Here is a 12,404-nt window from a genome sequence, read left to right as displayed (position 1 = left end):
TATCACAAGAAAGTGCAGACGGATGGTCCTTCTGTATGACCTGTTAAGGGTATCTATATGGCAGGTGTAGGGTTTCTCATAGATGCTTAGCCTCTACTACTTTCCATGGTTACCTGCTCACAACACAATCTTTGCCAATCCTGCTGAAAAGACGGGGTTAATTTGCCTAAACTTGAACGATGTTCTTGACCTCATTTTTTTCCATTTGTTTTTCATTCAGGAAGAGAACACGTGGGCCACTGTCAAAAATAATTTCTGTAATAACTGAAAATATTGGTATATGATAAAGCAGTTTCACAGAATATAATACACACATTTTTGTTCTTCCTCTACTCTCTCTCAAGTGATTTGCAACTACTAATAAAATGATTTAAAGTTTTGCTAATGCAGAATAATTAAATTAAAACCAATGAACTGATATGCTAAGATACAGTATCAGAAAATTTCCTTTTGGTCTCTCTTATTTGGAACTAGTTGGCACGTAGCATGTATTTAATTTGCTTCTAGCGTAAGTAAACTGAGAGCATGTGCAAGATATTTCTAAACACTATTTAAACCTCTTACGTTATTGCACAACTACAAAACTTGGCATGAGAATAGAAGACATCCTTCTAAAAATACATCTCTGAAGGCTATTTTAAGTAAGTTCTCCAAGACTGTTTGTTGTCTGTGCTTGATCTCTCTTGTTCTATTTGTCTCTGTCTGTTCCTACAGTCAGAATTCTTTAAAAATAATAGGCTCTGCAATTAAAGGAGGTTTGTTTCTTATAGATATTTTGGTCAGAGGGGCCCAAACCAGAAGCCTGGGTCTGAGGCCCCCCTGAACTTTGGAGAAGTTAAAATCTTTCTCTATTCCAACTTTAGGAATGAACAATTATATTTTCTAATCTTTCTGAATAGCAAAAGAAAAATAAATTAGAATATTCTAATAATTGTTCTGCCCATGTACCTCAATCAACCCGGGGGGGCCACCTCTTGGGGTGAGAGAGTAGTTCAGTCTCCTTACCCATTAAGTCCTTGGCCCATTTGCTGAGACTCTCAATAAAGTTGCCAACAATAGGTTTTGTGATATTGAATTAGGAAATGGATTGAAACCATCAAAGCATTTCACATAGGTCAATGTTCAGCCATAAAATGGTAATGGTTTTTGGTGATGCAATCTGGGCTGAATTTAAACTAGCTTGACAGGCGGTGTTTTCCATTACGTTTAATTCGCTCGTTAACCAGCTCTGAGAAGACAGTTTTTATGACCCCCTACACCTATTTACAACATCGGTCAATACCAACGTTTGAGAACTATATTTCTTGTAATTGCTTCCTATTTTCAATTTCCCCTTGTTTAATTATTTGCAGTGTGAGGCCTGTTTTTAACATTGATTGGAAAAAGATTAATACTTTTGAATGAATCTGTTCATAGTGTCTCAACCTTTTTAATCTGTTTCCAAACCAGTCTGGCCAGTTTTCTCCCACGTCAGGAGTCAAAATTAAGCCAAAGCCAAAAGAAATGCAAGTATAACACAGCTCAGGTTATGACATCCAATCCAATCATTAACATTTATTCTGGGTATACTCTTTAATGCACATATAACCCCAAGACAGATGCATTTATGTATAGAGTCAGTTACTAGAATGACATGGTGGTTTATTAATGAAAGTAAATTTCACACTAAGAGTTTTGGATTTCAAAATGATTTTCTGGCAAAGCCTGGGTTTGATCCATTTTTGGGGGGTGTGGCAGGGCAGGGGTAAAACTCCTTGAATGCCCTGCCAAAATGCTGGCTAAGCCCTGCTTTCTGGTAGGGAAGCCAGGTGTAGGGGCCCAGGCAGCCAGCAGAGAGCCCAGCTGCAGGCCCTAACGAGGGCCGGCTCACGGCAATACTTCAGTTAAGTAATGGCAGTTGGGCTGAGGAAGGGAAGGGCTATAAAAGCCCTGGAGAAAGCTCAGTCAGGAGGCTAGCCTGGGAGGGGTTTGGAGGCTTACAGCTCTGTCTCCTCACCAAAGGCAAGGAGCCTCATGGGCCAGGAGACCCTGGGAAGGGTCTGAATGGGGATAGCTGTTGGGGGAATAAAAGGGACTACGCGGCGACACTGTAAATAAAGACACAAGGGTGAAGCACCAAAGAAGGCGTTGGGACTCTTTATTTGGCTGGACAACACAGGGCACAGGCACGAGGAGGTGGAAGCCTGTGCGGACCCTGTGATGGGGGTTATGAAGGAAGTACATGAATTTAAATTTATCTGTGGGTACTATGAACTTGGTAACAGTAGCATCAACTTCACAAGGACTTAGATTTTAGTTTTGAACTCTTACACATAACTCTCATGTGTCATGCATTATAGATCGATGAACCTACTAATAATGATGACTATTTATGAAATTTTACAATTTTCTCCAGTCTTTGGAAAAGCTACATGCTCCTTTTGAGAGGCAATTAGAGCTGATCAATTGAGAGATATACCAGACCCGTTTGAAACTGGGTCATGTCCTGAAGAAAATGTCAAAGATTAGAGCCTTTGTTTTAAATCTGAGATGTAGACAACATATGAAAATATCATGAGTTTATAAATCCTCTATTTCCACTTCCTAAAAATGAATTCTAGTAGGCTGGTGGTATGAGGTAGTGTTTGGCTAGGTGTTCTTCAAATTCTTTTTTGGCCTTCCTAATTATATTTTTACACTTCACTTGCCACACCTTATGCTCCTTTCTATTTTCCTCACTAGGATTTAACTTCCACATTTTAAAGGATGCCTTTTTGCCTCTCACTGCTTATTTTACTTTGTTGTTTAGCCCTGGTGGCACTTTTTTGGTTCTCTATGTTTTTTAATTTGGGGTACACATTCAAGTTGAGCCTCTATTACATTATCTTTATGATGTCTTGCTGGAGCTTTGCTTTGTTAATACTGCATTTTTTTCTTTTCTTTTCCACTAAGGGGACTAAGTTCACCTTTCTCCTAAATTCTTAAGGTTTTAGTCTCTTACCCAGTTCTGAATGGTTTAGTCCCTTGGATTTGTTGTAGAAGAGTCAACATGGTTTTTGTAAAGGGAAATCATACCTCATCAATCTACTAGAATTCTTTGAGGGGGTCAACGAGCATGTGGACAAGGCAAATCCAGTGGACATAGTATACTTAGATTTTCAGAAAGCCTTTGACAAGGTCCTTCACCAAAGGCTCTTAAACAAAGTAAGCTGTCATGGGATAAGAGGGAAGGTCCTCTCATGGATCAGTGACTGGTTAAAAGATAGGAAACAAAAGGTAGGAATAAATGGTCAGTTTTCAGAATGGAGAGAGGTAAACAGTGGTGTCCCACAGGGGTCTGTACTGGGTTCAGTCCTATTCAACATATTCAGAAATGATCTGGAAGAAGTGGTGTCAAGGTTCCTTCCCCACTCTGAACTCTAGGGTACAGATGTGAGGACCTGCATGAAAGACCCCCTAAGCTTATTCTTACCAGCTTAGGTTAAAAACTCCCCCAAGGTACAAACTTTGCCTTGTCCTTGAACCGTATGCTGCCACCACCAAGCGTTTCAAACAAAGAACAGGGAAAGAGCCCACTTGGAGACGTCTTCCCCCAAAATATCCCCCAAAGCCCTACACCCCCTTTCCTGGGGAAGGCTTGATAAGAATCCTCACCAATTGTACAGGTGAACACAGACCCAAACTCTTGGATCTTAAGAACAATGAAAAATCAATCAGGTTCTTAAAAGAAGAATTTTAATTAAAGAAAAGGTAAAAGAATCACCTCTGTAAAATCAGGATGGTAAATAAGTTACAGGGTAATCAGATTCAAAACAGAGAATTCCTCGAGGCAAAACCTTAAGTTACACAAAGACACAAAAATAGGAATATATATTCCATCCAGCACAGCTTATTTTACCAGCCATTAAACAAAAGGAAATCTAATGCATTTCCAGCTAGATTACTTACGAACTTAAAAGGAGTTGGAAGGCTGCATTCCTGATCTGTTCCCGGCAAAAGCATCACACAGACAGAGGAACCCTTTGTTCCCCACCCCTCTAGATTTGAAAGTATCTTGTCCCCTCATTGGTCATTTTGGGTCAGGTGCCAGCGAGGTTATCTTAGCTTCTTAACCCTTTACAGGTGAAAGGGTTTTGCCTCTGGCCAGGAGGGATTTTATAGCACTGTATACAGAAAGGTGGTTACCCTTCCCTTTATTTTTATGACAAGGGGAAACACTGAAGTGGCAAAATTTGCAGATGATACAAAACTACTCAAGATAGTTAAGTCCAAAGCAGGCTGTGAAGAGTCCTTCAGTCTCTGGAATGATAATCTACAGTATCAAACAAGAGCTCTTATTCACACTCTTCATCAAAAGCTAAAGCTTGTTTGTTTTTATGTCTCTAGAGACCCCTAATGTGACATCATATGGAATAAGGACCAACATCTAACACTCAATTCCATTGAATTATTTCCTAGTCAGTTATTTGATTGTGAATCAACCTGTCAGATCCTTTAGATCCATTTTGTTTCAATTATTACTTTGCGACTATTTTACCCTGAGGGCTCTAGATCCAGGATTCACTACTAAGTATGAGGTGGTTATGTAAATAATGTTTTTCTGAAGGAGGAGGAGATTGGCCCAAAACCTTTAGTCAACATGGTGATTCTACACAAAATTGTTTAGTTTGATTTTCTTTATGTACAATAGTCTAATGGGAGAATTTGTCAGAAAATAATTATCTAGAGGCAAAATATAAATGGAGTTCTTGAGTCCACTAAAAATGAAGAGACTAAGTCTATTGGAATCAAGTTACTTGTAATTTGTGTTTTCTGAAGGTAGCTATCAGAACTCATATAGCCGCAGGCAGGAGTTATAAAAGACGACTAGCAAATTGGGGAACTCACAGTCTTGTGAATCAAAGGTGGGATGGAATGTTTCATAACACAAGAACTAGGGGTCACCAAATGCAATTACTAGGCAGCAGGCTTAAAACAAACAAAAGGAAGTATTTCTTCACACACAGTGCACAGTCAACCTGTGGAACTCTTTGCCAAAGGATGTTGTGAAGGCCAAGACTACAACAGGGTTAAAAAAAGAACTAGATAAATTCATGAAGGATAGGTCCATTAATGGCTCTTAGCCAGGATGGGGAGGGATGGTGCTCCTAGCCTCTGTTTGCCAGAAGCTGGGAATGGGCGACAGGGAATAGATCACTGGACGATTACCTGTTCTGGTCATTCCCTCTCAGGCGCCTGGCATTGGCCACTGTCGGAAGACAGGATACTGGGCTAGATGGACCTTTGGTCTGACCCAGTATAGCCATTCTTATGTTCTTTGCCAACCAGATCATGGCACTTCAAACAAACAACTTTTGATTAAAGTCTTATTTGTATTATTTAAGATTTCAGTTTAATGACCTTCCTATTTCTTATCCATGAGACAGGAAGGGGAAAAAAGAGACATTAAAAAATTCAAGCAGCTTGAAGTTTCTCTTGCCTCCAACTCGCTGAGTGAAGACTAAAAATTAAATAGTTCTCCCGTTCTTTCCTTTCTCCCCCTTTCCCTTATGGGAACAGCCTGACCAGTCATTCAACAGAAAAGCATAGGGCTTGAAGGAAGTCACTGTCACCCTGTCTCTCCATACAGTCCCTGTTGTGCAGCCCTATCCAGCTCTTTACATTTTCACTACCACAGATCAACTCAGTGATACACAAAGCAGGGAGGGAGATGCTGAGGAACTGACCACAATGACAAGACAAGTTAACAGAAGCAGCAGCTTAGCAACTGAAAACCCACTCACCAATAGCCAGAGAGGGAAGGAATAAGATGTGGAAAAAGCTAATGTACTCAATGCTTTTTTTGCCTCTGTCTTCACGAACAAGGTCAGCTCCCAGACTGCTGCATTGGGCAGCACAGCATGGGGAGGAGGTGACCAGCCCTCTGTGGAGAAAGAAGTGGTTCGGGACTATTTAGAAAAGCTGGACGAGCACAAGTCCACGGGGCCGGATGCGCTGCATCCAAGAGTGCTAAAGGAGTTGGCGGATGTGATTGCAGAGCCATTGGCCCTTATCTTTGAAAACTCATGGCAATCGGGGGAAGTCCCGGAAGACTGGAAAAAGGCTAATGTAGTGCCCATCTTTAAAAAAGGGAAGGAGGAGGATCCTGGGAACTACAGGCCTGTCAGCCTCACCTCAGTCCCTGGAAAAATGATGGAGCAGGTCCTCAAGGAATCAATTCTGAAGCACTTAGAGGAGAGGAAAGTGATCAGGAACAGTCAGCATGGATTCACCAAGGGAAAGTCATGCCTGACTAACCTAATTGCCTTCTATGATGAGATAACTGGCTCTGTGGATGAGGGGAAAGCGGCGGACGTGTTGTTCCTTGACTTTAGCAAAGCTTTTGACACTGTCTCCCACAGTATTCTTGCCAGCAAGTTAAAGAAGTATGGATTGGATGAATGGACTATAAGGTGGATAGAAAGTTGGCTAGATTGTCGGGCTCAACGGGTAGTGATCAATGGCTCCATGTCTAGTTGGCAGCCGGTATCAAGTGGAGTGCCCCAAGGGTCGGTCCTCGGGCCGGTTTTGTTCAATATCTTCATTAATCATCTGGAGGATGGTGTGGATTGCACCCTCAGCAAGTTTGCAGATAACACTAAACTAGGAGGAGAGGTAGATACGCTGGAGGGTAGGGATAGGATACAGAGGGACCTAGACACATTAGAGGATTGGGCCAAAAGAAATCTGATGAGGTTCAACAAGGACAAGTGCAGAGTCCTGCACTTAGGACGGAAGAATCCCATGCACCACTACAGACTAGGGACCGAATGGCTCAGCAGCAGTTCTGCAGAAAAGGACCTAGGGGTTACAGTGGACGAGACGCTGGATACGAGTCAACAGTGTGCCTTTGTTGCCAAGAAGGCCAATGGGATTTTGGGATGTATATGTAGGGGCATTGCCAGCAGATCCAGGGACGTGATCGTTCCCCTCTATTCGACATTGGTGAGGCCTCATCTGGAGTACTGTGTCCAGTTTTGGGCCCCACACTACAAGAAGGATGTGGAAAAATTGGAAAGCGTCCAGCGGAGGGCAACAAAAATGATTAGAGGACTGGAACACATGACTTATGAGGAGAGGCTGAGGGAACTTGGATTGTTTTTCTGAGGAAGAGAAGAATGAGGGGAGATTTGATAGCTGCTTTCAACTACCTGAAAGGGGGTTCCAAAGAGGATGGATCTAGACTCTTCTCAGTGGTAGCTGATGACAGAACAAGGAGTAATGGTGTCAAGTTGCAGTGGGGGAGGTTTAGGTTGGATATTAGGAAAAACTTTTTCACTAGGAGGGTGGTGAAACACTGGAATGCGTTACCTAGGGAGGTGGTGGAATCTCCTTCCTTAGATATTTTTAAGGTCAGGCTTGACAAAGCCCTGTCTGGGATGATTTAGTTGGGGATTGGTCCTGCTTTGAGCAGGGGGTTGGACTAGATGACCTCCTGAGGTCCCTTCCAACCCTGATATTCTATGATTCTATGAATAGGGAACTAGGTATGCAGTAGAGAAGAAAAAGGGAGGAAGATGTGCAAGATACCCTCATAACAGCAGTTTGTTTGTTTTAAATTATTTCAGGACCAAATCCAGAGGGCTTCACTCTCTCTTTATTCAGTCCTATTTCATGTAAACACCACAGAGCTCAATGTAGTAATTTGCTAGAGTTAGAATTGACAACAGAGTACTTTCTGGCAGGGCGGGGATTAAACATTACATGTGTGATATTTAAATTCCTACAAATTGCTTTCCCCCAGTTTTAGGTGTAATAATACACTCCATGGTGAGCTCCTAAGCAGCGAATGTGAACTGAGGCTCTTTACTACTGTATGGGCCTCAGCATACCTAAGGTGTGTGGAGATCTGATGAACAGTGCACACCCTGATGTGTGTTATTTTGTACACAACGTCCAGCTGCATTAGATATCAATCAAAAGGAAAACTAATACATAAAAACAATAGCTTTCCAGTGTGCCTGGCTGAGTGGATACCAATTATAATCACTACCTTCCAAGAACAGGATATGTAGGTAAGTCATCTCTCCTTTATAAACATCAATTCTACAACTCTAAATTTATCAAAAGATATTGTAAAATTCATAAAGATACCCTGACTTAAATAGAGGGGACTACTAGATGGGGAGCAGAGAGAACGGAATTATACTCTCCCACTCCTTACTTAACAGGCAATACCAAAAAAACCCTCCGTTAACTCAAAGGATCCTGGGAGCCAGGACCTGTCCCTAATCTATTATCTGACCACAGATTAACCTCACAGAGATATTTTCAAACCAGCTCAATTAGAAAAAGGTTCAGATGATTTTAAAATGGGAATGGGCAATGTATTTTCTGACTTGGAAAACTGGAGATCTAGAGAAGATATGATAAAACAATGAATGGCTTAAAGAAGCCCAATTTGGTGTTCCTATTTAATATTTCCAAAATAGCATGGTGAAATTAAAAAGGCAAAAATAGAAAAAGTACAAAAAATAACTTTTCAAAGTCACACATGAAACTCATGCCTACATGATATTCTACCCTTATCATGCAAGATCTCAAATACATAGAGTCCTATTTACTCAGTACTTGGACAGGAGAAAGCTCCAAAGAACAAATATGCTACAAGATGTGATGCTGGTGACTCAGTAAGTAGCATTCTTCCCTCTGTGTCAGTCGTGAACAAATGTCCAGAATGGTGTTAGGAGACATTTGTTGGAGATTCTGTCCTTCAGAGAGCAGTTAAAGACCTCACAGCATTTGTGAGTTTAGTAGTGTTAATCTGGTGTCTTGGCCAAATTTCATCTCAGGTCTTACATTTTCCTGGCAGTTTCAATTAACTATGATAGTTTCCTTCGCTTCTTGTCCTGAACAAATGCTGCAGAAGTGATTGACTTTCAGTGGCATGTGAAGTGATCTTTTATACATAACTATTTAACAAGGATATTGTAAATTGATTAGTTAATGTTTGTGAAAGTATACTGAGATCACAGAATGAAGGGCTGTTAAGAAATGCAAAGCATATTATCGAGGAAAATAGCTTAGTACATTTTAAAAATATGAGATATATATATATATGTGAATGAGAAAAACACCTGCAGTTAAATTAGCTAAGAAAAATATTTTATGGGCCACTAATAACCAACTGGAGAATCACACTGAATTTTCCCCAACTTACAGTATTGTTTAGTTAGGTGCATTTCCTCAAAAGTATCTGTGATTACCTAGTCAGCCTCTCTTGTGGAGAAACGGCTTTTGGAGGTTTATAATTTTGTTTCCTGGCCTCTACACATGACTGATTTCTCTGAGGGCTCTCGGTTCTTTTAAGCTTGACAATCTGCTCCAAAATCTCATGCCAAAGACTGAAACCATGGAGAATGGAACTATTATAATTCATTTAACTTTGGAGAAATGGAGTGAGATTCTGTAGGCTACGCTGATCACTTCCATGAAACAACTCATATTGCAGGAATCCCCTTTTACTGGCCATTAATGATCTCCTAACCCTTGTCACAAGACTTCATTCCAGAGTCCAAGCAAAAATTCCAGAATGGACAACTGCATTCTGCCTACCTAAATTCATCCTGAAATTTAACTGGATACAGTCTTCTTCTGTGTTTCCTGTCCTAAACTGCTGCGTAATACTCCTGTGTGTTGTTCATGTGCCTTGCATGCTCTTGTTTCTATATAGATAAATAACACCTATCACATTCCACTCTGGTTTAGTGGTAGATTAAATAATTCCTGCTTGTAAATGTCTTGGATAAAGTGATATGGAACAGATACAAAGATTCACCTCTGCTAAATATGACACGCTCAGTATATTTAAAATAAAATAAAATATTCACAAACTGTTGTATCCAATAGATTAACATATGCAGTAGAATTCCTGTACAAGTGAAACAATGCATCAATAGGTTTCAGAGTGGTAGTCGTGTTAGTCTGTATCAGCAAAAACAACGAGGAGTCCTTGTGACACCTTAGAGACTAACAAATTTATCTGGGCATAAGCTTTCATGGGCTAAAACCCACTTCATCAGATGCATGGAGTGAAAAATACAGTAAGCAGGAGATATAGATAGATAGATAGATACACACACACACACAGAACATGAAAAGATGGGAGTTGCCTTACCAAGTGCTTAATTGAATTAGCCTCGTTAGCATGGACCCCACATTTGGTAAGGCAGGGGTGGCCACCCTGAGCCTGAGAAGGAGCCAGAATTTACCAATGTACATTGCCAAAGAGCCACAGTAATACGTCAGCAGCCCCCCAGGAGCTTCTGCTCCCAACGCCTCCCACGCAGGGGCAGCCCCGCCAAACAGCGCCTCTCCCTCCCTCACCACACCTCCCGATCAGCTGTTTCGTGGCATGCAGGAACTCGGAGGGGGAGTGGGAGGAGCGAGGGCATAGTAGGTTCGGGGAGGGGGCGGGAAGGGGTGGAGTGGGGGGCAGGGCCTGTGGCAGAGCCAGGCATTGAGCAGTGAGCACCCTCCAGCACATTGGAAAGTTGGCACCTGTAGTTCTAGCCCCAGAGTCGGTGCCTATACAAGGAGCCACATATTAACTTCTGAAGAGCCGCATGTGGCTCCAAAGCCAAAGGTTGGCCACCCCTGTGGTAAAGCAACTCCCATCTTTTCATGTGCTGTATATATATATACACACTACTTACTGTATTTTTCACTCCATGCATCTGATGAAGTGGGTTTTAGCCCGTGAAAGCTTATGTTCAAATAAATTTGTTAGTCTCTAAGGTGCCACAAGGACTCCTCGTTGTTAATGCATCAATAGAATTACTTCCATATCCTTTAGTTTAGCAGTCTCTACCAACTAATGTCTAATGGAAATGCGTCTATAATCACTAAAACCTGTTACTTCATTTGGCAATATTGGCAATCTGCTGAATAACAAGAATATTTCTGGAAACCTGGATTCAAGTCACAAGTGAAAATGAGTCAGGCAGTCTCATCCTAATCTCTATTTGTTTATTTCACAAAACCATCACGTTAAACAGGAGACTTGAAAATTAGGACTGAAGTACAGTGGCAAAACTACGTGGAAATATTTCCATAGCACTCAAACACATTATTCCTGGCTCGAACCAGCATCATTATTCCACTCTTAAATTTCTGTAAAATGTTTTTTAAAATACAAATAGACCTAGACCAAAATCCCTAGAAACGAACACTTGTGAGCACTGGGGAAGTTCAGATAGGATATTCTTCTCTATAAAGGGCTAAACCCTGTATCTAATCACCTCCGAATCTGTACATGAACTTCAAGGCTAAGACCATATCCAATAAAAACAAACTGTACATTTATTTTTCTAAAATCCTTAATTAAATTAAATAAAATGCCAACTTATCAAATATAAATGATCATTCTAACTCAGACCCACTTTATAGTCCTTCAAAACAGAATTCAGCAAATGATTTTTAGCAAGTAAATTATGGAGATTGTGGCACCAGTTTTAGGGGTATATTGTCATCTTGATGCATATGGTAGTTACTCAGGCATTGAGTTCCTCAGACACGCGATTCCTCAGACATACAGAGGAAAAATTATGCCATAGTAATTAGACTGACTGTCTTCTTCAAAACATCTATGTAGGTTGCTAGGCGTGATTATAGTGGTGCTCCTGCAGGAGAAATCTACACACTGACAAGTGATAAAGACATTTTGTCAGTGGAGTCAACTAAGCTGCTACTAAGCAAACATAAAAGTAATATAATCCTATGTAAAACTGAATTTTCCATAATCCATCCTTTGCTTTATTATAAAAGGGAAATATTTGTTTCTCCATAAACAGTTCCTTGATTGATTTAATGGTTTGTTTTTTCTGAGATTCCTTAAAACATGTATTAGATTTTTCAAAACATCTCAGAGGAAGTTTAAAAAAATAAAAATAAAAACATTGCTGTTAATTATGTTTATTTATCAAATAATATATTATCGGAAGGCAGAAAAAGACAAACATCCATGTGAAGTGCAAAGGTATGAGCTAAATCAGCTGTGATTTTACAATTTAGTTTTTTTTTTAAATGGCTATTTTATTTCTGATCTCTCAAATAGTACATAGTATAACAAGTTCAGTCAATGGCCATGATTATTAAACAATAATGGGGATCTGGATATAAGCAAATGTTAAAACCCTTCTTGTTGCCTGCAGGGATAACTAAGTGCTCTGACATGCTATGATGATGTATTTTTATAGAGCCGAGGATTAAGGACCAATTCTTGCTCCCATTGAAGACAACGGGATTTGTTTTGCTTCTGAGTTTAATGGAAAATAGGAAAAGATCTGTAGTAATTCAATAAAAAACACAGACGGAGAAAGAAACAAATATTTCCCTTTATTTGTTTGTATCTGTTTTTCAGACATACTATTAACATTTACAAGGAC

The 12,404-nt window shown here is 40.4% G+C and overlaps 1 protein-coding gene across 3 annotated transcripts in view; it reads right to left on the bottom strand.

Annotated features, from left to right (window-relative positions):
• The window catches only part of VWA8 (von Willebrand factor A domain containing 8), a 283,177-nt gene that overhangs the window by 98,355 nt on the left and 172,418 nt on the right, over positions 1–12,404 (bottom strand). The gene's annotated exons all lie outside the window — the stretch shown is intronic.

The sequence above is a fragment of the Chelonia mydas genome, chromosome 1, assembly GCF_015237465.2.
Source record: "Chelonia mydas isolate rCheMyd1 chromosome 1, rCheMyd1.pri.v2, whole genome shotgun sequence".
Lineage (NCBI taxonomy): Eukaryota > Metazoa > Chordata > Testudines > Cheloniidae > Chelonia > Chelonia mydas.
The sequence above is the reverse complement of the archived record's forward strand: the minus strand, read 5'-3'. Positions and strand labels throughout refer to the sequence as shown.